At 41.0% G+C, this 26,940-nt stretch overlaps 1 protein-coding gene across 2 annotated transcripts in view; it reads right to left on the bottom strand.

The window, feature by feature from the left end:
• The window catches only part of JAK1 (Janus kinase 1), a gene marked incomplete at its 5' end in the record, with an annotated part of 110,096 nt that extends 84,679 nt beyond the window's left edge, over nucleotides 1–25,417 (bottom strand). For both annotated transcript variants that reach the window (XM_084637583.1, XM_084637584.1), the window contains one exon: nucleotides 25,181–25,417. The remainder of the gene's footprint in view (nucleotides 1–25,180) is intronic.
• Nucleotides 25,418–26,940: the final 1,523 nt, after the last annotated feature.

Below are 26,940 nucleotides of genomic sequence, written 5' to 3'. Positions count from 1 at the left end.
ATGAAAAGATGGAGATGCAGAAATTAAGTGGGAAAAGGCTGAGCGGTAAAGAGCCGAGAAGAGAAAACAGGGAGGCGTAAGGTATTTTCTTATTGTAATTCCATTAACCTGGAAATTCTTCATAGATACCAGAAAGGAACCCTTCATATTTCAGTAATGGTCTCTCTTTGATAATCCTAGCACAGTACTAGTTTTAGTTGCTCCCTAGTAAACCTTAGGTTTTAGGGTAGTAGCTGTAAACAGTGCTTTTTAAGATAAACAGGAATGTTTATTTTATGCAAATATGTTAATTTATTTGATTAAATTCCTAAAAGGCTGATAATCACAAGAACAATCAAGTCAACTTGAAAATGCATAAACATTCAAAAGAACTGTAATTTCCTTCTCTTGGTCTTGAAGTAAGAGATGGTCAATCTAATATGCCCCCAATTAATCAGATTTTGGATTTTTAATCCAGTTGACTGTAATTATCTAACTCTAAAAACAAATCCATGTTAAAGAAAAACTTGCCATAAAACACATTAACGACCAACTGCAAGGTAAAAATTAGTAACGCTAAACAGATTTGTGTGTGCAATATTATATTAACTAGATAGGTCTGGGCACACAGTATTCAACACAGGAACAAGTTTTACTCATTTTTGCAATTTTTTTTCAAATTCTTTGTAAACTTCAATTTAATTATTTCACTGAGGGGGTCCCAGGATGCTTCATTCTTTCAGAAACAGCTTCAATAAGCAAGGTATTATCACAAGATTTCATTGAGGGGGGAGGGCAGACATAACTTTCTGAGCCATACAAAAATATTTCCGTGTCAAATGTGCTCTACAATCTAGCTATCTGTGCTTATCTCTTCTCATTTTCCTGCTTTGGAGTTCACATTTAAGTTGAAGAGTAAGAGTTTAATTTTAAAAAACGATTAGCTGCACAATCACTGAAGTTTCAGAACAGTAAGAAAATTTTTTTTCAGCATGTGCTCTGCGTGCACATGCAATGGTTAAATCTAATCTGCAAGTTCGCACGCTCAAGCAGAAAAAAAAAATAGAACCGTGTTTCTCTATACAATACTCTTTTGACTACATGTAAAACAGATTTCTTCCCTTTTTTAAAAAGGGAAATTAACAAAGTTTACACCCAGCACTCTAGTGCGCTAGGGACATGTATGCACTAATGCAGTAGTCAGCAGTCCTCTACCTATCAGCCCTGACTCCTCACACTGCCATGATTGTTCATAGCACCTTCTCTTAGTGGGCACCAAAGCTGTAATGAAATTCTAAAAAAAGGCAGAAGTCACAACCTAGTGACAGGCTTGGCGGTCCAGTGTCATTTTAAGCTACTTTGCATCCTGATCTGGGCTGGGACTGGAGAGACCCCACATGCAACTTAACGAGCACCGAGGGCCTCTCTAAATTAAGACTGCTTTCCAGGTGGTCCTACGGGCTGCAGCAATGCCCAGAATCCAGGCACTGCTGAGGCCCACCCCAACAAACCGCTCCTCTCCTAGCCCACCCCATCACAGAACATTCCTTGTATGTGGAGTTAGGAGGGGTCCTCTGAGGGCAACATTACTGCTATCTTTCACAGCTTCTGTGGCAATGGAATCCTCACCCAGCTGGAATCAGAATATTTAGGGCCTCTTATACACCTCCAACCCTTTTACTCAGCATAAAGTATCCAAAGCAGGAGTGAAGATCTCATTCCAGACTATTTCAAAAGAGCTCTGGGCCAGATTTTCAAGTGCCCAACACCTGAGATTGTTGTCAGATTTTCAAAAGAGTCCAGAATGCAATGTAATGATCTATTTTGAAGATAAGTATCAGAGCGGTAGCCGTGTTAGTCTGTATCCACAAAAAGAACGAGGAGTCCGTTGGCACCTTAAAGACTAATAGATTTATTTGGGCATAAGCTTCCGTGGGTAAAAAACCCACTTCTTCAGATGCATAGAGTGAAAATTACAGATGCATCTGTAATTTTCACTCCATGCATCTGAAGAAGTGGGTTTTTTACCCACGAAAGCTTATGTCCAAATAAATGTTAGTCTTTAAAGTGCCAACGGATTCCTCATTATTTTGAGGATCTAGCCCTAAGAGCTTAGAGGAGAAAGCTAGGGATCAGATCTGACAAAATAAAAGGCATTCAAAAAATCATTTGAATGGATAACAAAAATACCCAGATTTGAGAAAAATGCAAAACCTTTCCCACAATACCACACACACACAAAGTCCAGTCCCTGAAGACTGAAGGAACAAGAGAAAAATATATCTTTATGCATACACTTTATTTTGTGACATGCTTAAATACCACTGTGATTAATGCTGTACAAGAACTTAAATAGATACCTTCAAAGATTTAAGATGACCTTCAAAGGAAAAAATACTCCGCACTCTTTTGCTTCTCTATAATGTATTTAAATGCCTACTTTATTTTGTTTTAAACACATGAAAAATGTAGGCTTTTTTTTTTTTTCAGCTGAAGATCTCAAACTAATGGATTGTGACATCAAGACCCTGAAACCTTGGCAAATGAGATAGGAATGGAGTTTAGTCAGAGACTGTTTAAAACTTTGGTTTTTTATTAGCTTTTGTTAACATCTAATTAACTCAGACACACACAGGAGAAAATTTATCTTTGTGAAAGACTCAACCCCTGCCTGTCCACCTAAGGACTAAGAAACTCCCACTGAATTTCCCTAGTTCTTCCAGGAGCACTTCAACAACAACAACAAAGCAGGAAAAAACAAAACAAAACACAACTCCTTCCAAGCCTTCTTTATCCAGACTGAAGAAGGGAAAAAGTGACAAATATCCTCTCTCCCCTGTTTATGGATATCCAGAAAACATGATATTCCTTAGCTACTAGTTTCCCCTTTGGCCTAGATGTTGAAGAAATCAAACATAAAATTCTTTGTTTTTCTTAAAAGGGCCCATCCAGGTGTCCAGTTACAGGATTAAAGGCTCAATTATCTTGCACTAAATACAATACCATCTTGAAAAGTGAATACAAATAGTATCCTGAGGTCCCACTTTAGTTGTGCTTTAATTACTTCTATATCAAATTTGCTTGGTGTACAAAGTTAAAATTTTATTTCTAGTTATCCTATGATCTGAGAGTCAAGCTAGATTCTCTCCTCCTTTCACATCATCACCAATAAAAAAAAGTTCTGGGGGCCAAATTAGGTTTCATTTATAACTGTGTACTGCTATTGGCTTTTAAAGGGATTGTGTTTCTATAACAGAACATAATTTGAAGATACTAGGGCAGCCCAGGTGTAACTGAGAACTTAATCTGGCTTTGCCACTTTTTTCCTTTATTACTAACAACTATGCATGAAGAGAAAAGGATAATTTATTTTTCAGATCACAGGCTGTGGGGTTGAATTGGGTTATTTGCAGATCTAGCAGTTAGAAAAAGACCTCCTTTTACCTGTAAACTAAGAAAGCTTGATATGAAAATCAGTGAACCACAATTAACACAGAGTTTCATGATACCATTTTTAGAGAATCACCTTTTAGATTTTAAAGAATGCAGTTTAAATGCTAATGTTCCTATCAGTATTTCCAATCAGGTCAAATTCTTAATAAAAATATATCACCGTATAAAAGCCCTTAAAACTCTTCTTACAACTCCTCCCCAATTATGGGGCAGAAGGGGCGGTGATTAAGGGAGCTTTAAGAGTGGAAACAATCCTGTAGGCTGCCTGATCTCTAAATAGCTTTTACAAAAGGGTATTTATCCTCTCCAACAGAGGTACAAATTAACAGTTACAAACTCTTATAATTAGAAGGTTTCCCTTTACTTTGTTCCACAGATGTGTGCTACAACATAAACCATCTTTGTAAGGTAAGTCTATGCAACTAAGTTCTACCAGTGCTTAGCTTTTTCTTAAACTTATCTCACTGAGCCTATGTTTGGCTCATTTAGTCCTGCAATCTTATGTGAATATGTACTCAATGAGTAGTTCCACTGAAATCAACATGAGCAAAATTATTCATATGTGTGTTTATAGAACTGGGGCCATAGTTTGATCTTTCTCATATATTTTAATTAAACAAACCTTTGCTTTTTCAGTATGAGTAAGGATTTGTATAACTTTGGCAAGCCCTAAATCAGCTAGTTAGGACAAAATTAAAGTTAAAAAAAATGCCAAAACCCTCAGTCTTTCAAATTTACAAGAGTACAAATGTGTATATTTTCAGTCTGCTCAAGGGCCAGTTAAGGATCATTCACAGGTAGTGTTGGGCTTGTGCCTTAAACTTGCAAAGTTACGCCAAAATCCTATCTGATCCCAGCAGACAAATTGCAGTGTATTTTCTGGTCCTGAACAGCTCAATTATATATTCTGAAAAGCAACTAATGCATATAGTTGTGGCTTCTTGTTAATTTTTTAAGTCTTATCAAAAAGAGGGCCAAATCCTGGAGGTGTCTAACCTACATCTAGTTTACCAACCAATTCAGTAAAATCAGTAATGATCTTCTGCCCAAGCTTCAAACTGTATGGGCAATTAAGAGTTTTAAATGGAGGGAGGAGCTTGCTAGTTAGTTCTGGTAACATGATGGGCTATGCTTTAGCACCTAGGGTTTTCTAAAAATTAGATCATAGTCGTCCAAACTGCTAATGTTGCTAACAAATTACAGGTGGACTGTGAAGTAAATATAAGGTAACAGTCCTATTTGCAAATGTAAATTAGGCAGTTAGGCTCCTATGTCTTATTGAAGCATAGCACATAAGCCCCTAAATGCTTGTATCATTTGAAAATGGGACTTAGACTGCTAAGTCACTTATGCCTTGCAATGCTGAGCTAAGCAACACCTAAATACCTTTAAAAATCTGGTTTCAAGTGCCTAGCAAACCTATTTCCTCTTAATTCTTTTCCCTTTTCAAACACTCTAGTCTACTTCAATTAAACTTCAGAAAAAAGACTCAACCCTTTGACAGATATTTCTACCTCAGACACATTTTACAAAAGCCTAAGCTGCCTGACAAGAGTTTAATGGAAAGGCCAATTAAACATAACCTAAAATCTAATGACAGGTTTCAGAGTAGCAGCCGTGTTAGTCTGTATTCGCAAAAAGAAAAGGAGTACTTGTGGCACCTTAGAGACTAACAAATTTGCCAAAAAGTACTTCCTTTTCTTTTTGCTAAAATCTAATGTCATGAAGAAATATTAGTCAACTTCTATAACTGATTTCATTATTCATATTTGTCTGATGCACTGTTCACCAAACTTAGCTGGTGACTTAATATCAAAATATGAGTTAAACTCTGTCCACCTGCATATAGGTGCAAGTATCACAGCATAAGTTAACTGCTAAATAGTATACGTATATCGTACAAATCAGTTACATGTTGTAGCAGAAGTTGACAATGTTATGTATAACTTGGGCCCTACCAATTTCATGGCTATGAAAAATGTGTCACAGACCATGAAATAAGCCCTTCCCCATGAAACCTGATCTCCCCCTTGCTGATGGGAACACCCCAGTGAGGGGGCTCCTAGCTGCAAGTCCTGTCTGGGCTGGGGAGGGAGAGGACTTGTCCTTTCCCTGCACGGCCACTCTCAGGGAGATCAAACCCACCTTGGAGTACCTTCCCCCTGCCCAGCCTCAGAGGTTCATGCAGCTGGAGGAGACTTGTGGAGGTGGGTCAGATATCCCCCTGCTCCTGGGAGGGCCACAGCTAGCGGGGCTCCTGGGTGCGAATCCCTGCTGGGCTGGGAGGGGACAGCTCTTGTCCTTCCCTTGCATGGCAGCTGTGGGGGGGGAGATGAGACCCACTTCCAGGTACCTTTTGGGTTGGGACCCCCCATGCATACAAACACCCCGAAATTTCAGATATAAACCACTGAAAACATGAAATTAACCAATTTTAAAACCCTCTGGCTGTGAAATTGATCAAAATGGACTATGAATTTGGTAGGGCCCTGTGTATAAGGGATGAAGAAGTCCTAACAACAACCTGACTGCACATAAATATAAAATATTTACCAGAGAAAATTTAAGAATTCTATTTCATGCTATCACTAGGAAGGGAGATCCTGTAAACAGGTTGGCAGGGAAGGGATTAACACACCATTTTGTGAGAGGGAAGACCAAAAGTACTGGACCTGTGTGAAGAGCTTTACAAGTTAGTAGGGCTAGGTTAGCTTTGTGGAACCAGTTCTGCCTAAGCACACAGAGAGTTAAAGGATTGCAGTCTTGTCTAGACACAGAAACGTCAGATTAATTTAAGTCATGGTTTTGCAGCTATTTAGCTAAACTCAATGCAACTCTGTGTGGACATGTACATCTGTTTAAACCTAGCACACATCAGTTCAACTTGCCCTTGTTATGAAAACTAGACTTACATGATCTAAATGTCCACATACAAAGTTTGCATAGAGTTAGCTAAAGCTGTGCAAAACAACACCTTTAACTAAACCAGTGCAACTTCTGTATTTAGCCCAGGGCCAAGTGTAGTAATGAGGAAGGATCTTTAGGAAGAGGACTGGAGCTGAAGAAAACTAGAGGATTCCTCCACTTCTTTAGAACTTAGCTAAAGCAAGCCACACTTTACCGGTACTTTAGCTGAGGGAAGCCCTGTTGTAGCTGCGTTTGATCACTAAAGAGACAGGACAGACTCAATATTTACCTGTTTCACAGTGAAGTTCACTGCAAAGGTGTATAAACTTCACCCTCCCTTCTTGCTCTAACCACCCTGTCATACATTAAGTGTATTTATTGTGAAATAGCTGTGGAACAATTTTAATTGCACAAATAATGCCAGATGTCTTACATACAAGCATGAAGGCAAAACAAAGATAACTGAATGAGAGAGCTTACAGTGTAAACCATGGTGTTGTATATTACTCCTGGGAGCATTCCGCGTACAATATTTTAAATTTCTGCATAATTCTGCAAATTTTGTCAAAACACCACTACATAATCACACCAGTTTCAATTATTTTGGTAAATAATTGAAACCAGTTTCAATTATTTCAAAATACCTGTCAACAAGTACGTCTGTAACAATACAGACACACAAAATTTTCCCCAGGAGTAGAGAGGAACTAGGTTGTCCTAGGAGTTTCTTTAACTGTTTCTCTGTCCCCTTCCTCCCCAGAGCCCAGCCGAGGGAGGGGTGGGGGGGGCAGATATAGACAACCTCGCCCCCCCAGCCCACCCATGATGCCCCCCCAGCCAATACCCCCCCAAAAAAAACCACAGCCCAGATACCCGCACCCCCACACTAGAGCCCAGCTGTGGGGGCCTCCCCTTTTGCCCAGACACTGTCCTCCCCCTCCCCTGAGCCCATGGATCCAGAGGAAGAAACAGCCTGATGCTCAGTCCCAGGCTTGCAAGGAGTTTCCTGAGCACCGCCCACTCCTTCCCTCAGGGCGTGCTGGGAACTGCAGCTGCCAGAAACCCTCTAGGTCCTTCCCCCTCCCCAACAGCGTCTTCTATGTGCAAGAGTTCTGCTGAGTCCAGTGGCCCCTAGCTGCACTGCAGCCCATTTCTGTGGGGGGGAAAATAAATTCTGAGCACATGTTAATTTCTGCAAAATTCTGCATTGCACAGTGGCGCAGAATTCCCCCAGGAGTAGTATATTTATTCCTCTCAAAGGACATCCAGTTCAAATTTCCTTTGTCAAGAGACTTTTTTCAAATTGCCAAATCGAAAGAAGTCAAGCTGTGTGCTGCTGACTCTTGGTATATAACCACAAGCAGATTCACTAACTGGAATATAGAAGAGCATTTTATTGATCTATGAACCAAAACAGAATTTTCCTTCTTCTAAGTGTATTGGCTCAGCAGTGCTAGCAGGAGCAAAAATTCCTTTTTGTCAATAAACAGATATGACCCTAAGGCAAACAGGGATCAGAGAGATGCTGAATAGGAATATGTTGGTTTTTAGAGTTATTTTTCTGACCATAGCTGCACTTTCTGGAAGACATGTGAACTTTGAGTATCCTCTAACGTCAAGATTTTTTAGATATTAAGAGACTTTCTAAAAAAATCAATAGCTAATTTTTAAAAGTTAAATAAAAGGCAATTAAGCCATCCTTTGTCTGGGGGAGTCAGAGATTTTTGTCTGAGAGAGAGATTTTGTTATGAAGGCCATGAAGTCATAAGATTACATCAGAAGAATCTGAGTCCATTAGGAATGTAAACCACTCAAATAGAACTCATCACAGGGAGGGAGGGGAAGTAGTGTTATGTATAGTTCTAGAACCATAGGTATATTTTTAACAATAAAGTCGAATGCTTATACCAATGTTACTCCATCTACAATCCTCAGGCCACCATATCAGGACAAAAAATGCCACAGAGAAAATGGAGAAGTTGGGAAGGATTCTATGTTGAGTGAGAGTTGGAGGACAACAACTTGTTTTCCAGCTCTCACTCAATGGGAATGATCATGGAACGAGTGTGTTTCTAGTGGGGTTCTGCAGAGATCAGTACTAGCTCCGATGCTATTCAACACTTTCATCAGTGACTGGGAAATAAATATACAAACTGCCGATAAAACTTTGCAGATGACAGACTGCTGGAATGGTAAATGAGGACAGGGTAATAATACCTTGATAAAAAGAAAAGGAGTACTTGTTGTACAAGTACTCCTTTTCTCTTTGCGAATACAGACTAACACGGCTGCTACTCTAATACCTTGATAAGTAAGGCTCATGCAAAAAAAAAAAATGCATTTTAATCCAACCAAATGCAAAGTTGTACACCTAGGTAAGAACAAGGAATGCAGGCCATACCTACAAAATGCTGAAATAGCCTCTCATTCCCAACATGATTCAGTATTTCTACCACTTCCTGGCTAAACGTGAAAGACAAGGAGCATGTACAAAATTTATAACTTGGATTGAACAAATGCCTTCCTATAATCATAGCTGATTCATATATATTTAAAGGTTGAGTTTTCCTTTTTCTTATTGTGTAAGAGGCAATCCGCTTGAGTAAAGGCATACACCAGAGAAATGATTACTGTGTAAGTGGCTCCATGACATTTATGTGGCTTGGCAACACTGCGCAAACAGCAAACAATGCAAACGAACAGACCTCAATATGAAGCAATCCAGTAGCGCATAACAGGGGACACATCTAGCTTAAGCACCTGACTAATGCCTTGTAAACAAATATGGCTTAGTCCAAACAACCATTTTCAGTATGATCTTAAACTCTGCTGAAAAGGGGAAACTGGTGGTAAGTGACTTACGGATGCCAAGCAACAGCAAGTTGTTAGAATCCTGCAGCTGCCCAAGTTCTTGACCTGCTACTTTAATTTTATTGTGGTTCTATGTGCCGCATAATGTCTGTAAAAATGTGAGACTCAACCAGTCCGGTGAGTTTCACCTCCTGACAAACTCTGCACAGAGTCTAGGTCTGAATGCCAAGACAAGCTAACGCAAAGGAAACAAAAGTTAAATCCGGAAGTGTCCAATTTGTTTCAAATGACTCTTCCAATCACAAATCCATTTGTTCCACATTGACAAAACTGGATATGGATTTTCAAAAGTTGCATCTGGGAGGATGTACCAAAACAACATCACCATTTCCTTGAAGGATAATTAAAATCAGAATAACTAGGAGTGAAGAAACAGAAGCAGCAAACAAAATGTCAATAATGACACAATTTTGTGTACAGAGTCTTAATTCTCACCTATGGCCCCATATAGGTCTTTATGGAAAGTGAGTAACAATATGTAAACATGGCATGTTATGCAACAAGTTGTAGAACTAATGATTTTTCAATCACTTTTTAAGATGAGTTAAGGGAAAGGTTAGGCTCTTAACTCCTCTGGTTAATAAACAACCAAATTTTATAAACAGATCATTACTATAACATAATTGGCTGAAAAGCCATGAATAACCATTTAAAGGTAACAAGCAAAAGGAGATAATTAAGCTTTTTTATTTTTTAAAGCAAGCCCTGACACACTGTCTCTAGCAACACTACATTATTTTCCTACAGTTGTCCCAAAATTGCTATGATGTCACAGTTCAGGGCAACTGTCACACTACGGCATCCATCTTGTCTATGCTAGCATCACCGTGGTGTTACCATGCACAGGAGGTAGCAACAGTGGAAAAATCTTAACGGAGGAGGAAAAAAGCCTTTGGTGACTAAAGAACTAGTGAAACTGACCAAGAGGCAAGAAAGTACAAATTGAGTGAGTGGAAAGGTTTTGGTTTTTTTAATCAAGACTGTTTAAAACTTTGATACCTACTGAACACTTGGTCAATCTTAAAATTTAACATCCTTGCTTCTTTACTTAAGAGGATGGGGGGGGTTGGCTCACCTTAAGTCCTCTAGCAAAACTAGCTGCCAGGGAGGACCAGACTTTGCAGGCCATTTCTGTTATTTCCAAGATAAAAGACAATGGAGGAGAGTGGGGAGAATTTTAAGGCTTTCATACTGTTCATACAATAAAGCAAAAAAAATAAATAAATAAAAGCCAACCCCGATTTAAAAAATCCTTTGCGGGTCACCTTTAAACTGAGTGTCTAGCCTACCCCACCATCTTCTCATCATTAATTCTCTAGTGAGATCACAAATAAGATAGCCAATTGCTTTTTGTATGTTGTTTGCTTTTGTCTTGTCCTTATCATGTTTGCCTAATAAGAAAATAAATCTTGGCATCAGTAAGGATTCCAACCAGCATTCTTGTAACAGCAGTGTTCTTCTTTTGCTTGAGGGGAAAAATAGACTCCTAGCATACTGCTGCTATGCAAACTTTGGTTATTTGTCATAGGTGTTGCAATTGAGGCAGGGCACACAATAGCTCCGCCCAAATATAAGCTGTCTATGATAGATGCTCTTGTTTTAACTAACTTGCTTTTGAGTCAGAGCCCAAAATAAAGTATTGAACAGCCAATATATCAAGGGGGTATATGCTAGAAAATTAGGTTGGCATAATTACAACAAGGTAGTTAAGCTGACCCAAGTCTCCATGCAGACAGCACTAGGGCAATGGAAGAATTCTTCCATCAACTTAGGTACCGCCTCTCAGGGAGGTGGATTACCTATACCGACAGTAGTGTCTACACTGAAGCACTGCAGCATTGTAGCTGAGCCCCTGTAGCATTTCAAGTGTACACAAGTTCCAAGTCTCAGAGGGTATGTCTACACAGCAAGCCGTATCCCGCAGCAGCGAGACTCAGGTTCACACTAGAGCACTAAAAACCGATGTGTAGATGTTCGATTTGGGCTTGGCTGCTGAAGCCCATCTGCTCCTTAGGCTTCAGAGCCTCAGCTCCAGCCCAAGCCCAAACGTCTACATAGCTATTTTTAGCGCCATACTGTGAGCCTGAGTCCGAAGACCCAGGTTCTGAGGCTCGCTGCTGCAGGCTCCTGCTTGCTATGGAGACCTATCCTAAGAAGCCCAGCTGTCAGTTCTGAAACGTCAACGGTTATGTAGATGTACCTAGTTTCAGTCCTTCTATCCTACTCTGCTGTCTCCAACTCAAAACAGGTTAAATAAAATAAGGTTAGCCACAGAACTTTACTGCAAGATAAAATCAGCACAACCAACCCAAAGGCTCATGCCAACTCTTGGTTGGGACCGAAGCCCAGCTGTCAGTTCTGAAACGTCAACGGTTATGTAGATGTACCTAGTTTCAGTCCTTCTATCCTACTCTGCTGTCTCCAACTCAAAACAGGTTAAATAAAATAAGGTTAGCCACAGAACTTTACTGCAAGATAAAATCAGCACAACCAACCCAAAGGCTCATGCCAACTCTTGGTTGGGACTCTTGGGAAGTATACTGCTGTTACAGACATCCTTATATCACCTGTTCAGGTTAGGGTTCAGGATGACAAGGCATAGACGCTGACACGGTGGGTGCTCTGGGGCTGGACCACCCACAGAAAAAAAAATAGTGGGTGCTCAGCACCCACCAGCCACCCGTCAATCAGTTGTTCGGCAGGCCCCACCAATCAGCTCCTCCCTCCCTCTCCCCTCCCCCCTGTGCCTCCTGCTCACCACAGATCAGCTGTTTGGTAGGAGGGGAGGTGCTGGAGGGAAGAGGGGCAGAGCGAGGGGGGAGTGTACTTGGAGGAAGGGGTGGAGCGGAGGCGGGAAAAGGCTGGGTGGAGGCGGAGCAGAGGCAGAGCAGGGGTGGAGCACCCCGGACGAAAGCTGAAAGTCAGCACCTGTGTCACAAGGAACCTCAAGTATATTCACTTTTGAAGGATTACCACATGGTAGTAAGGGCACATCTTTTATTTCAAATTAAAATTATAAATCAACGTTCTATTCCCTTTTTGCAACAGGATGAGTCTGATTCATCCTTTGTGGATTAGTCAACAAAAAATACAATTACAGTGGGACAGATATTGTTTTCCTGTTTGCTACAGTGGAAATGGGTATGGATTCATTATAAGAATTTCCAGCTAATAAAAGTGAAGCAGTTTGAAAAATATCGTTTCACTTGGAACATTAGCAGGCTAGTTTTCATCAATTTAAGTTTAATATAGGAGTTAGAGCATGGATGGGCAAATATGGCCCATGGGCTGTATCAGGTACCATCAGGGCTTTGGATCTGGCCCACGGGATTGCCACACACACGCCCCATGCCACTCCCAGAAGCAGCCAGCACCACATCCCAGCGGTCCCTGGGGGAATGGGGGGCCAGAGGGCTCCGTGCGCTGCTCTCGCCTGCAGGCACTGCCTCCTGCAGCTCCCATTGGCCGGGAACGGAGAACCACGGCCAAAGGGAGCTTCAGGGGAGGTACCCATGCGGAGCCCTCTGCCTCCCCCTTCTCCAGGGGCCGCAGGGATGTGGTGCCGGCCGCTTCCGGGAGCGGCGTGGGGCCAGGGCAGGCAGGGAGCCCGCGTTAGCCCCACTGCATGTTGCTGCCACCCCGCAGCCGCTCAATGTAAGTGGTGCCAGGCAGAAGCCTGCACCCCAAACCCCTCCTGCACCCTGAATCCCCTGCTGCACCCCTCCTGCACTGAGCCCCCTGCCGCACCCCGCACCCCTCCTGAACCCCAACAGCCTGTCCTGATCCACCTTGTACAACCCGCACCCCTCCTGCGCCCCAACCCCTTGCCCTGAGCCCCTTCCTGCACACCACACTCCCTCCCACACCCCAACCCTCTGCCCCAGCCCTACATTCATGGCCCTGCATGCAATTTCCCCACCCAGATGTGGCCCTCAGGCCAAAAAGTTTGCCCACCCCTGAGTTAGAGGATGATGATTAATAACTACCACTAATCACTTATTTTAATAAAAGATCTCAATTCCCTGTAAATTCCTACTATGCAGTTGTCACAATGGGTGAACAATTGGTACTACCCTCTACAATTCCTTCTCAGAATATTTCTCAGAATAGTTCTGCTAAAGTGATCAACAATGAAATGGCAGTGATACTTGAGTTGCCATTAGGGTTCAGAGTCACTAATCATTTGAACAACAGTAGCTGTTAGAGGCCACAGCAGTTCAGGGCTCTACTGTAGTAGACACGGTACACACATATATAGGGCCCTACCAAACTAGCGCCCATGAAAAACGCATCACAGACCACGGAATCTGGTCACCCCCCATGACATCTGTGAAATCAGATTTCATGAGGAGACCAGCATTTCTCAAACTGTGGGGTCCCGACGCAAAACGGTGTTGAAGGGGGGGGTTGGTTGTAAGGTTATTTTAGGGGCATCATGGTATTGCCACCTTTACTTTGCTGTCTTCAGAGCTGGGCAGCGGAGAGCAGCAGCTGTTGGCCAGGCGCTCAGGTCTGAAGACAGCACCACCGGAAGCAGCAGCACAGAAGTAAAGGTAGCAGTACCGCAACCCTCCCTACAATAACCTTGCAAACACCCCCTGCCCATTTCTTCTTGGGTCAGGACCCCTACAGTTACAACACTGTGAAATCTCAGATTTAAATAGCTGAAATCATGAAATTTACTATTTTTATGTATTTTTACTATTCTTATGACCGTGAAATTGGTAGGGCCCAAAACATACAGTATAAGACAGTCCCTGCCCCTCAGAGCTTTTGGGTGTTAAAGCTCCCAGTGGGAGCTTTTCAACATCAATTACAGTCAAGCACCTAGCTCCCACTGGAAACAAAAACAGGAGAAAGGTGCATAAGCCTGTCAGACAGTCAGAGTGTAAGGAGAAAAAGGCAGAGAGGAGAAGTGACTTGCTCAAGGTTAGACAGCAGATACGTTGCAGAGCTAAGATCAGAACACAGGTCTTTCGACTCCCCCTCCAAGAATTAACACTTCATTGGTAAGCGGAGGATTCAGTACACACCTATTTCAGGTGTTTCAATCAGTATGCAGACTCAGGGAGACCAGAGCTACATCTGTTCATAATCTTAAGCTTAGTTAGAAATTTAACTTTTAAAAACTTAAATAGGTCAGAAGCCAGAAACATGTCAGTACGACATACCACTGAGTACTGGACAAGCCAAGTCCAACAGCTGACACCTCCCTCCCCTTCAAGTAAATCACCACATTCAAATGAGTAAGATTCCAAACACTTAAAGCACAAAGCTATCAACTGTCAGTACCTGTTGTGGTTTTGTTAGCCTGCTACAGCGTATAACTTGTTTAACACCTAGTTAACATTAGACTGTTCTTGCTATTTTTGGAGCTTAGCAGCAGCAGAGCTGGATTAGAACTGTGACCGGTTATTCTGGGTCACTGGGGTTTCTCTGCTATAAGCATTTTTAGCAAAAGTGAGTCTCTCTTATATCAACATGGAAAAACTAATATCCATTTCGGTGAAAGAAAATATAATGTTCTTATTCTTCAACGGGCATTAGTCACTGGATCCTGTGTAAATATTCCCTTTGAATCTTTAAGGGCCAGTTTCAAATATGTTCCTATCAAATAAAAAACTGCAGTCAGTACCCCCACTCATCTGTTTTCACTGGCTTCTCAGCCACTTCCTCCCTTTGTTCAGCATAATTTGAATTTTGTCTGCTAACTTAATCCTATAACTTCCCACCCTTTCCTTTCCCTCATTTTATCTGCAGAAAAATGAACAGTCCAGCAAAAGACACCTATTAAAAAGATCAACAAGTGTTAACAGATTACTTATGATACAACTCATCTGAATAAAGAGATTTATATTCATGTCAATGTTGGCATCAGAAATATCCAGACAAGTACCAACTGTGACAAAAACAAGCTATTATAATGAGGATGACAAAAGCAAGATATGAAAAGTGACTCATTTTGTATTGCGCTAAATGGAATTTGTTCTTCCAATTATTTCTTCCAACTTAACATTTCTTTTCTATTAGTTATTTATTAGATAGCTTATGACCCTACTTAGCCAATCAGAGACAGCAGGGCTTTGGAGCGGAGCCCGGAGCTGGAGCCCGGAGCAGTGGAACTGCAGGTTTTTGCCTCCCAGAGCTGGAGCAGAGCCAGAGCACAGAAAGTCTTGACTGCTCCAGTTTTTGGGTTTTTTTTTTTCATTTTCAATCCAAAATGAATGATATTGAGCAAGAAAGTCCTAAAGGTGACAAAGTTTCAGATTATATAAAAATTGATATTAACAGCTACTTTACCACTTTACGTAAAGTGTCACAGTTATTCTCACTTCAGCCAAAATCAAGATTTAATGTATAGATACAAAATTACAAAGTTTTTTGGAGATATGTTTTATTAAAGAATCAGATAATTATCAGACTTCCGGCAACACTGCAGACTGCTCCCACCCTTGTGGGAAGGTTAGGCGAGTACGTACTCACATAGATTAGTTAGATTAATATGTGTTGATACTTCTTTTGTAAGGGTTGATCAATGAGACGCGCTGAGTGCTGTGATTACGGAAAAGTGTGACGCAAGACGCAACATTTAAGATATCACAAACAGGTATATTACAAAAAAGTTTTTGTTTATTGATATATTAAGATATCGCAAGAGATATTAACCACTTAAGCTCATTTCTCACACGGGCTCCCGTTACTGGTACATGTGTTCATTTGTACATGGTCCTTTATCACTCTGGCAGACTTATTTTATGAGTCATCTGTTCAACGGTCTTTTGGTAGCATTGTTTGTAATTTTAAATTTGCTGAAAAAGTCGCATGCAGCAGGCATATAAATATACAGTAAGCATTTTTGTATAAATTAGGAGTGATTTCTGTGATATATCCAGAGGGACTGGAAAATGTCCAATGCAACTTTGGGGGTGAATCCTTAGGCCATTTTAAGAAAAAACGTTTCTGTAAAATTCTTCCTAAGGCAGCTACAGTCCCTTCAAGGAGGTGATGAAAAGTTAATTTCTGATTAATATCTCAAAAACGCTTTAATATAAAGTAATGTAATATAAAGTAATGAAATTATGTCTCTGTCTTAGCGTTAGTACGTGCTACCATATTACATTATCCAAAATTATTTAAACCATAGGCATCCCAAACTGGCGGTTGGTCATTTTTATTTCATATTTCAAGAAAGGCTTGTTGTCGACTGCCCCTAGCTACGAGCAGTAATATTATGTTCCATAATAAGTTAATAATTTTTGGTTATTATTTATTACGTTTAAAATTTATGGTTCCAATATTGAAAAATAAGTAAAATTGTATCATTCTAAGCATCTAAGCAGATTAAAATTTTTAAACAGTTTTCTCAGAAATGGTTAATTATACAAAATAAATTAAGAGTACCATTTTAATGCATGTTTTAGCATTAAATCATATTCCAAGGTTGTATCTGTTAAATAGTTGAAGATTTAAAAAATATTAAATAAAATTGGCCAAGTCCCCCCCAGTTTAAATAATTTTATTTGAATGATTTTGTATGACAGAACGTTGGAAATAAACTTTAAAGGGAAAGCAGATTCAAACTGCAAGCACAGTCCTTTTAGTAAAGAGCAAATTTTCAGAAATATGTTTTTCCTTCATTAGGCTGGAAACATTATACAAGTTAGAATCTGTTATTTGCTCTATCGTGTATAATGTTTCCAGCCTGATGAAGGAAAAACATATTTCTGAAAATTTGCTCTCTTTACTAAAAGACTGTGCTTGCAATTTGAATCCGCTTTCCCGTTAACGTTTATTTTCAACCTTGTAACGTGTAGCCTCATTACTTCCCAACAATTAATGTTGTAGAACAGCGATAGCACGTACTAACGCTATGGCACATACCAAATTTCATTGATATATCTATATTAAAGTGTTTTTGAGATATTAATTAAAAAGTTGGAAAATATTTCAAATATTTTTACAGCAAAATTTCATAAGTACTAACTTGCAATTTATAAATAAAAATTTATATTAAAAATACTTCTTACTTCATTAAAACTGCAAGAAACATGTTAAAATATTAAAATATACTTTAATCATAATTTTGTGTAAAAAGAAAAGGCAATCGTTTTTGTCCAGAAAATCCAAAATAAATTTGAAGTACCTTAAGTGGTTAAGATATCACAAGCAGGTACATTATAAAAAAATGTAATGCTTTTGTCTATTGCTTTTCGAAGATCATAACAAGAAATATTTGGATGCGGTAGCAGCACAAGAAGATTTGGCCATGGCTTCAACCAAAAAAAAACAACAAATCTGCCTCCCCAGTGATTGATAGCTGATTTACAGAAAAGGATCTCAACGACGTCTTTACTTTTGAATTTGAAAAGCCCAAATTTGGGCTTTTGGGAAAAGCAAAGAAGAAATCAGCAACATGCAAGGTGGAAGAGGAAGTGAATGGTGAGCTCAAACCATGTAGCTTCAGGACAAGTGAAGCGAGTGCCGTGAAAAGTTTCAACCTTTGGCGGTATGTAAAACGTAACCATCCTGAAAACTTTGTGGCTCTGGTTACAAAAATGGACCAGGAAGATGAGGCAAAACAGAAAGCTGACACAGCTAAACGACATTCATCTGGCTCTTTGAAAACTCCTGGAGAAAAGATTTTTTGTGGAGCTTCATCTGAAAAGAAACCCAAAATTCAGCAAACAAAACTTGACATATTTGAAGTCCTCAAAGGTTACAGACACCATGGATGCCAATACTTTCTGTGAAGGGCTGATGGAAATGGTTTGCTTGAGCTTAACACCGCTCATTACCTTCAGGCTAAAGAACAAAGGATTCCAAAAAATTGCAGGTGAAATGGATCAGCAGCTTGGCATTTCAAAGGGGCACGATGCGGTTCGTCATTTAGTTGTCAGCACAGCTGAGTCTGGTCGCAAAGAGCTCAAGAAAGCTTTGGATCAAAAATTGTGCTACCTGAAAACGGATGCCGCAACCCGTGGAAACAGAAATTTCCTTGCAATCAATGCTCAGTACTACGAAGAAGGAAAAGAAAGTTGGTAAAAACACTGGACATAATTGACACTGAAGAGCGTCACAATTCTTCGTACGTGAAAAATCAAGTAAAAGCTATTTTAGAAAAATTTGAGATCAGTGAAGTGCAAGTACTGAGCATCTGCATTGACAATGCAGCAAACATGACATATGCCCTCAAATTTCAGCAAGGACAATGAAACCATTTCTACCTCTGAGAACAGGGATGTGAACAAAACTATTTTGCCTGATGAAGGAACTAACGGAATGGATGAAATCAACCGCAACATGGATGCTGCTGCGCAATGTGACCCTAGCCTCATACTTCCAACATGGCTTCATGAGGACGACTCAAAAGTTCAACTGATGAGGTGTGGTATCCACACTCTTCAGTTGGCAATCTGGGATGGACTAAACAAAGAACATGCAAAAAAATTTCTGGCAAAAATCTGACAAGTCATTGTCAAATTACGAACATCAAGTATTCGAAGTGTTCTGCTTGACCTACATGGGGTAACTCAATCATTGGATACTGTGACTCGTTGGGGTTCAACATTTGTGATGATTGATCGGCTTCTCATTTTTCAAGCTTACTGTGAACAACTGGCTGCTGCTGGAACAAGAGAACTCAAGTTAACAAAAGCTGAATGGGACAAAGTGAAGAACCTGCGAGACCTCTTGGCAAAACGAAACCAAGCAACCGTGAATCTTCAAGCTGTTGATGTAACCCCAGGAGTTTTAATGAAGGAATGGTGAAAACTGTCAAAATTCCTGCAAGAAAATGGTGGACAAATTGCAGAAGGAATTCTATCCTCCATGCAGAAATGCAAAGAGAAGCTTTTTGACAATATTCAATTCCTTGCTGATGTTTATGTTGACCCATGGTATCAGATTCTTCTTACCTCAAGGGAAATACCAAAGGCAAAGGAAGGACTCCTTGATATTGCTGACTGGAAAAACAAAATCTATTGCTACATTTGAACTCGGCGAAAGAGGTTGAAGAAAACTGAACACAACGAAAGGAGTCATCCACAATCAAATTTGCGGTTTCGGAAAGTTCACATCCTTCAGAAATAGCAGGCTGTTCTCAAACTTCTGTCTCCACTCTGAACTTGTTCGACCATCCATCCCCATCCATCCCTGAAACGTCTTCAACCATCACAGGGAAATGGAAATAATTCAAGCACCAATTCTTCAGAAGATGACGCCTTCGAAAAGAAATTGGATAAAGAAAGACGCCGGCGAGTTTCTGCAATTCATAATTGTAATGAAGATTGTGAGGCGATGGAGTCTATTGGCAGGCTAAAAGTTAAGTCTGTTTTTGAGGCAATTCACAGCTATCCACACCGCATTCAGGCTGCCTGTAGAATTGCTTAGAGCATACCAACAACTCAAGCTAGTGTAGAGCTATTGTTTTCGGCTTTAAAGTTAATTTTAAATTATTTGCGGCAGGCTATGAAAGATGACTTGATTGCTGCAATAATTTTTTACAGAATGAATTATGAATTATTCTAGTTTGTATCATTGATGACATTTAAATTATTTTTTAAGTCTGAATAAAAATGTTTTTTTCAAAATTACAGTATGCACTTTTTTATTTAGTTAAAAATTAATTTGATTCGGAGCGCAGAGTCTGAGCGGAGCTAGAGCAGTCACTATTGGTGCTGGAGCGGAGCAATTCAAAAAACCGGAATAAGAGACACCTTGTCAATCTGATTTTTTTTTTTTGTCAGTTTCCTAATTATTCTAAAAAAGTCTCCTAGTCTGTGAAAGACTCATATAACTAGACAAACAGAAGGAAATGTTGACAGTGACCATATATAAACTACTGTCAAAACCACAAAGCAATTTAATAGAATAATTTTTCCTATAATTTTTCATTTTTAATAACTGTAGGTATTGTAACAGCAAGTTTAAAAAGAAAAGTCTGTGAATTTTAAAAAAATCTTTTGTCCCTTTGACTATTTTACTCCTGAGTTCTCAAAATCCTACCTCTTGAGGTTCAGGTACCTCTTCTTTTGTTTGTTCTATTCTCCTAGTAAGATGGATTTTGGTATCCTTCAAGCCCTTTAAAAATCTTTATTGTTGAACAGGGCAAGCAGAAAGCATTATAACTATCTGAATCATATGTCAAAACAGTAATCATATGTCAAAAAGCAATTTATCATTCAAAGGATTATCTTCTCCTCCACATGCACACAGCTCCTTAATACTGAAGGGCAAATATACTTCCTACTGTTCATTAACTACTAATAGATGAGGTATGGGGCCAGAACCAAGACCATGGATCCAAACTCCTTTGAGATCAGCATCTAAACTTTGCAGCTCAGGCTCCTCTCTATAAATTAACTCTTAGTTTGTAAACCTGCTTTTTAGCTCATTGGTATTCTTCATGAAGCCTAAAACCTATTTTGTCATGTTTTCAGTGTAAAATATGTACATCTCCTCCAGCTCAGGCTGGATGTATGATCAAACTTACAAATTGATTGTGTGTGTGTATTTTTAATTTTTTTTTTAACCTGTACTTACCAAAATAATACAAACACTTTGCTGTTTAGAAAAATTCAGAATAAGCTCTGAGGTAGAATGTCTGAGGACTCTCTTATGGAGTTTCTCCACGATTCTGTGGAAGGGGTGGGGAGGTAGTACTATCCCCAATAAGCTGGAGAGCCCACCTTCAAACTGGCAGAATCCCAAAGACCTGCATGGATTCTACTGGATTTGGTTCAACACTGGATCTGACCCATGGCACCCTTCATGCATCCCCACTAAACTGTGGCAGCATGGTGATCCAGGAATCCCTTTGGAGTGCGCTTCAGAAAAAAGAATGCAGCTTAAAGTCTTTGAAGCTGGGGGGAGGAGGAGGTAGGGAGATATGTGCATCCCTCCTACTCTTCCCTCTGTGTAGACCTCAGATTCCAGAATCTCCCTATAAGGCCTTGAAGACAGTATTGTGGTGGTGGCTTATACTTCCACATAGGAAGGGGGAAGCCTGTGCATGGATTTGAGGGAGATCCAGGCACTAGTTTGCAACACTATAAAATGCACTAACATTTCTATAGCTTTTACAAATTTCATTTGATCACGGCACAAACAGTCTTTGTGAAAGCACCTTTCTCAGTAAGCGTCTTCCACTCATCCAATGAAGAACCCTATGTAACTGTAACTTTCATTCAGCCTAGATGTGTGAAAAATACTTCCAATGGAAGTATGCAAGAGTATTAGAAACGTTATTGTGGATTTCACCTTTCTGAAGTAAACAAAAGGAGACTAATAAAACAAGGATTGGTTTGATTTCAAAAGTTGTCACCTCTTTTCTTAATATGTCAAGAAAAATTCCCAATAAAAAGCTTTGTTTTTCATTTTGTAACTTAGACACCAGTTTGTTTTCCTATTATGTACGTACGTGGGGGTTTTTACTTCCTGCATTTTAGCACTATTTTAATAAAGACCATAAATAAATTAATAGGGAAATACTCAAATGTTCCCAAAATCTGTTAATACACCTCTACCCCAATATAACGCAATCCGACATAACACGAATTCAGATATAATGCGGTAAAGCAGCACTCCGGAGGCGGGGGCTGCGCGCTCTGGTGAATCAAAGCAAGTTCGATATAATGCGGTTTCACCTACAACACAGTAAGATTTTTTTGGCTCCCGAGGACAGGGTAGAGGTGTACTTCTAATTTCAGAATCAGATTCTCTTTTAGAACCATATTTTAATATTAGTTACTTTTAAAGAGGATTCATATCTTATTCTTTGAATACTAAGATTTCTTGAATTCAATGAAATTAGAGATTCTTTCCAGTTTTAAACATGTTTATATTCTTCAGTAAGTTATTTAAACTGTTTAACACTTTGATTGTTTTAAGCACAGTATAGTAAGCTTTTTCTAACCCCTCCCAAGAAAAACTCTGCGGTTTGTGGACTTGCTCTGTACAAGATTAACAAATCCTCCTTATAGGAATCTGATGAAATGCCTTGCAAATATTGTGAATCCCAACTGAAAAGTAGATGGCATTCGCAAAATAGAAAGAGAACTGTGGGAATATGTGTGCAAATGATATTTTAATATTCCACATTTGATAGCAGTCTAATCTTATTTATGACACAAGAACCATAAATTCTTTTTCTGACCTTCCAAAGTTATTTCAATGCATTTACTGCTCCAGTATAGGTAATCTGCTTTGTATTTATAGCAGCACGTGCCATATAATGCCATCTAGTACAAACTAAGCTCAAGGTGCAATTTCCTGCACACTTAAAAAGTGCCTGGAGGAAGTGCCTACCACTCCCCATATATGGTCACAATAGAACTTTAGTGCACACTGTCCACTAGTGATTAAGCAGCATCTAAGATATGTAATGGTACTTAACCAGAGTCAGGGAACTTGTACTTTGATTTTGCCCCAAAGAGCCTGTATGAAGTCTCTTGTACAGAAAATGTAATTTGTCAAAGCAAGCCTCTGGAGTTAAAATTAAGAAAAGTTGAAAAACCTCAATCAAAATACCTTGTCAAATGTAATGCTTAGCTCAGTTCAAACCCAAACACTCTGAATGCCGGCTTAGTTGTGGGTTGGTTGTATCCTCCACTTTTTCAGGGCCTGAAGCACTATTTCCATGGCATCTGTAAGCTATGCAGGACTGAATCTCCTTATTACCCAAACACCCAATTTTTCAAACAAAGGATTCTAATGTACGCTGAAATGTTCATAAGACTGGTACTATTTGTAACCAGACTGAGTTTAATCAAGTTTCATATTGAAAGACTGCTGTGTAGTCTCTGTTCTAGTCCCCCTTATACTTAAGCATTGGGATTGATCTATTTTAGTAAATATTTTACAATTAATCATTTTCTACGTCTGTAGTCAATTACTAGACTCTGAGAACATATATTTTTTTTAAATAGTCTCCTCCTGACTTGACTGTAGTGTTTATACTGCTAACACTGACAGTTAATTCTGTTAGATGTTTGGGGTGCAGGTACTTGGATGGGGCTGAAGATCAGATGTGATGTGCCAGTTAGGCAATTCACCCATTCTATCTCAATGCTTGCCCAACAAGAGCTAGTTCGGACACTTTATAGTTACTGTCTTTAAAATGCACAATAAACTAGAGATTATGAAGGGTGCCAGGAGAGAGCATCTTCTCTTTAACCAAAAAAAGAGGTACAACACTGGCAGTGACAATGCTAACTTGGGCCCAATCCTGCAAACATTTTGTAAATAGCATTTGCCAGACCTGGTCCTTAGTCTGCACAAGTAAAACCAAAACTAAAAATAATCATGTTTCAAAGTATTGGGCTTCATTTACCTAAAGTAAACTATGCCCCAAAAAAAAAAAAAAATAACCACCACCAGCTGATGTTGTGGAAGACCTGTGATCTTGAAATTAGTTAATGTGGGTCCTTTCTGGCTCGTGCATCTCCACCAAGAAATTCTTGCATTTGTAAAATTTTACTCCAACTCGCATCAACAAGCATTTTTGTCTTCTTTTCCATAGCTTTGGTTCATCTAACAGATTTTTAAAAAAATTCTTTAAAAAATATTTAGCCATTGCACTTTAAATTCACCCTACCTTAATCTGAATTAACTTTCAAGTGTAGACAAAGCCCTGAGTATCACAAGGAACATATTTTGTGAGAAAAAAGGTGCCATTTTTACACATCTTTCCTGACCATAACACTACTTTTAGTACTAATGAGCACTTATCAGGATTGCACTATTTTGTATCTTCCAATGACAATAAACCGTACTAATACTTTTGCAGAATATAATTTTGCACTCCAGCGTTGTAATGATTTGATTATTCCTGTGGACAGAAAATATAAACTGTTTTCTTAAATGGAATTTCAACACTTTAAACTATCACAACCTGTGACATGAAGTAGCAAATTTAACAGGTTTTTCCAACGTCACTATACATGGCATCAAAAAGAAAATTAACCGAGTGTGATGGGTGTCAACATCTCAGAGATGGGAAAATTTATGTATTGCCAACATTACCAAGATTCCTGCCCACAAGAGTTTAGAGATATAGACTTTAACAGGTTGCATTTTCTTATCGAAATGTCTAAACTCAATGTAAAAATGTCACTTTTTAGGGTGCATTTATAATCAGTCAAGCGTTGAGCCCCTTATGAGCTTCCACCTGGACCACCTATTCCTTTCTGCAAAGGAGAGTTCCTTTTTCCTACTTCATGCCTAACATTTCAACTTGTATACTTCCTTGTTCTGATACACCTAGTCCTTATTATGGTGGCTTGTCTTCTAAGTCAATATTTTCCAAGAGTTACAGCTTGCTTCCCTGTCCACCCACCCCAAATATTCCCTAAAGTACACATCTGCAAGGTATAAACATGGAGTCCAGATCAACTGTTTTAAGAACAACTGCAATAAGTACCAAACACCCAGGACGAATTATTCCTGTATGTTTATGCATATCCTACAGAACTGGGGCAGGGGCGAAGTTTGATCCTTCTCACTGCATTCTGGTTACTGGGATGTGTGAAAACTAGCCCGACTCATCAGATTGAGGGGGGGGGGGGCGTGCCTTGCCTCAAATACAACCGCCTGGAGAACACAGGATGTTCTTGCACGATATAAACAGGATGTCAGCCATAGCGCTTCTGGCTGGGCTGTGAAAATCCAAATTGCAAAGGCAGCTTTTTTGAGGGGGATGTTTAACTCTTGATCTCCCGTCTTAAACTCAAGGCCACACCAAAGCCCCTTGCCGCCCAGCGCAGCCCCGCTCCTGCGCCGCCCCCCACCCACCCACCCACCCACCCACCCCCAGCTCTGCGGCCCCCTAGCTGGCGGTTCGCTCTGTCCTGGGCTCCCCGCTACGCCGCCCTGCCTGGGCTTCCAGGGGCAGCCCGCGCGACGGGGCAGCCCGGGGGGCGCCCAGCTCATCGCACCCGGCCTCAGCCGCGCTCCGCTTCCCGGGCTCACTCACCGCTTCCGCGTGCGGCTTCCAGGCGGCGACGGGAGAGTGGCTGGCTGGGGGGGGGGGAAGGGGGAGCCCGGCTGCCCCGCTTCGCTCACTCGCTGCCCGGCATGGCCCCGGGCCGGAGGGGCTCCCTGTGGGCGCTCGAGGCGACGGGAAGAGCGAGCGGCGCTGGCTCCGCGGTAGCCTCGTCTCCTCCTGGCTCAGCGCAGACAGCTCGCTCCCGTCTCAGGCTGTCCCGCGGGGCCTGCGCATGCGCACGGCGTCTGTTCCCCCCCCTCCACTGCCTTAAGGTGGACTGGTCCTTTCTTCCTGCCCCCCCCCACCTCCTCCGCCCCTTGTCGCCTTCCGCCGGAGGACAGACCCTCGGTCCCCGCCCTCAGCCCGTGGGGATGGAGGGACACCAGCCGCCGCCGCCTGGATCGCCCGCTGCGGCGGCGGGGGGGGAAGACCCCGGAGCCTCAGCCGGGACACTCCCGCAGATGGCGGCCCCCGGCTGTCCGCCTCTAGGGGCAAGGGGCCGCCGAAGCGGCTATAAGGAGCCCCCGGGCGTTACGTGGCGTTTGCTGAGGGCTGGCAGGGTGCTCGGCGCTGAGCACAGCACGGGAAGCGATATGGGAGCTGCCCTGGTGGGCTTTGCAATGGAAGGCTGGCCCCCCAGAGACCAAAGAGCCTTGCATAGCAGCGCACACGAGGAGCAGGGAGATTTCTGAGCTCTAGGGTTGCGTATTTCCGGCACAGGAGGTTGGTTTATCAGGTGCACCAATTGAGTCACTAATGCCCAAGAAGTCACTCCATACAATTCAGCCTGAAATGCTCTGATAGGGGAGCCTTCCAGCGACATCCTACTTCAAGAAGGAAAGGTGGGAGATGGGGGAAATGGGGGTTGGTAAAGGTCGGAAGGTAACAGGACAGAAAGATCTGACAAAGAGAGGTTGCTAAAGATAGCTTATTACAAAATAGCCTTAACTAATAACAATTATGGAAGCAGGGCTGGAAGGAACCTGGAGGGGTCATCTAGTCCAGCCACCTGCAGTTAGGCAGGACCAAATAAACCAGACCATCCCTGGCAGTTGTTTGTCCAACCTGTTCCTAAAAACCTTTAGCGGTGGGGATTCCACACCCTCTCTTAGAAGCCTATTCCAGTGCTTAACTATCCTTTTAGTTAGATAGTTTTCCCCTAATATTTAACCTAAATCTCCCTTGCTGGCGCTGCAGAGTCAACTCCATTGCTTTCCCTTCAGTGGACATGGAGAGCCAGTGACCACAATCCTCTTTATAACAGCCCTAAACTTATTTTTATCATTTTTTTTTTTTTTGCTTTCCTCTGGCCTCTTTCGAATTTATCCACATCTTTCCTAAAGTGTGGTGCCCAAAACTGGACACAATAATCCATCTGAGGCCTCACCAGTGCCAAGTAGAACACAGGAATATTACCTTCCAAATACAATACTCCTGTTAATACACCCCAAAGTACAATGAAAAGGTGCTCAATTGAATCGGTTTATAAGTTGCTCAGATTCCAGAGAGGTGGGTTTGATGTAAAGACCTAGATTGATAAGCTAAGATCCTACAAGTCATTCCATGCGGACAGATCCCCACCAAAGTAATCAGGGCTCTCTGCAGACAAATGGGTCCACCCACCTGGAGCACCTTGCATGATCTGGGCCATAGCAAGAATTTGTTCAAGACAAAGTGTCATTTTTAAAATGGAAAATACAGCCAAAGTGGTGTTAATAAACTCAAACTCTGGCAAGTAAGATGGAAGA

Source organism: Lepidochelys olivacea (assembly GCF_965140295.1).
Source record: "Lepidochelys olivacea isolate rLepOli2 genome assembly, chromosome: 8".
In the NCBI taxonomy this organism is placed as follows: Eukaryota; Metazoa; Chordata; order Testudines; family Cheloniidae; genus Lepidochelys; species Lepidochelys olivacea.
Note: the sequence above shows the minus strand (reverse complement) of the source record. Positions and strands in the feature narration are given on the sequence as shown.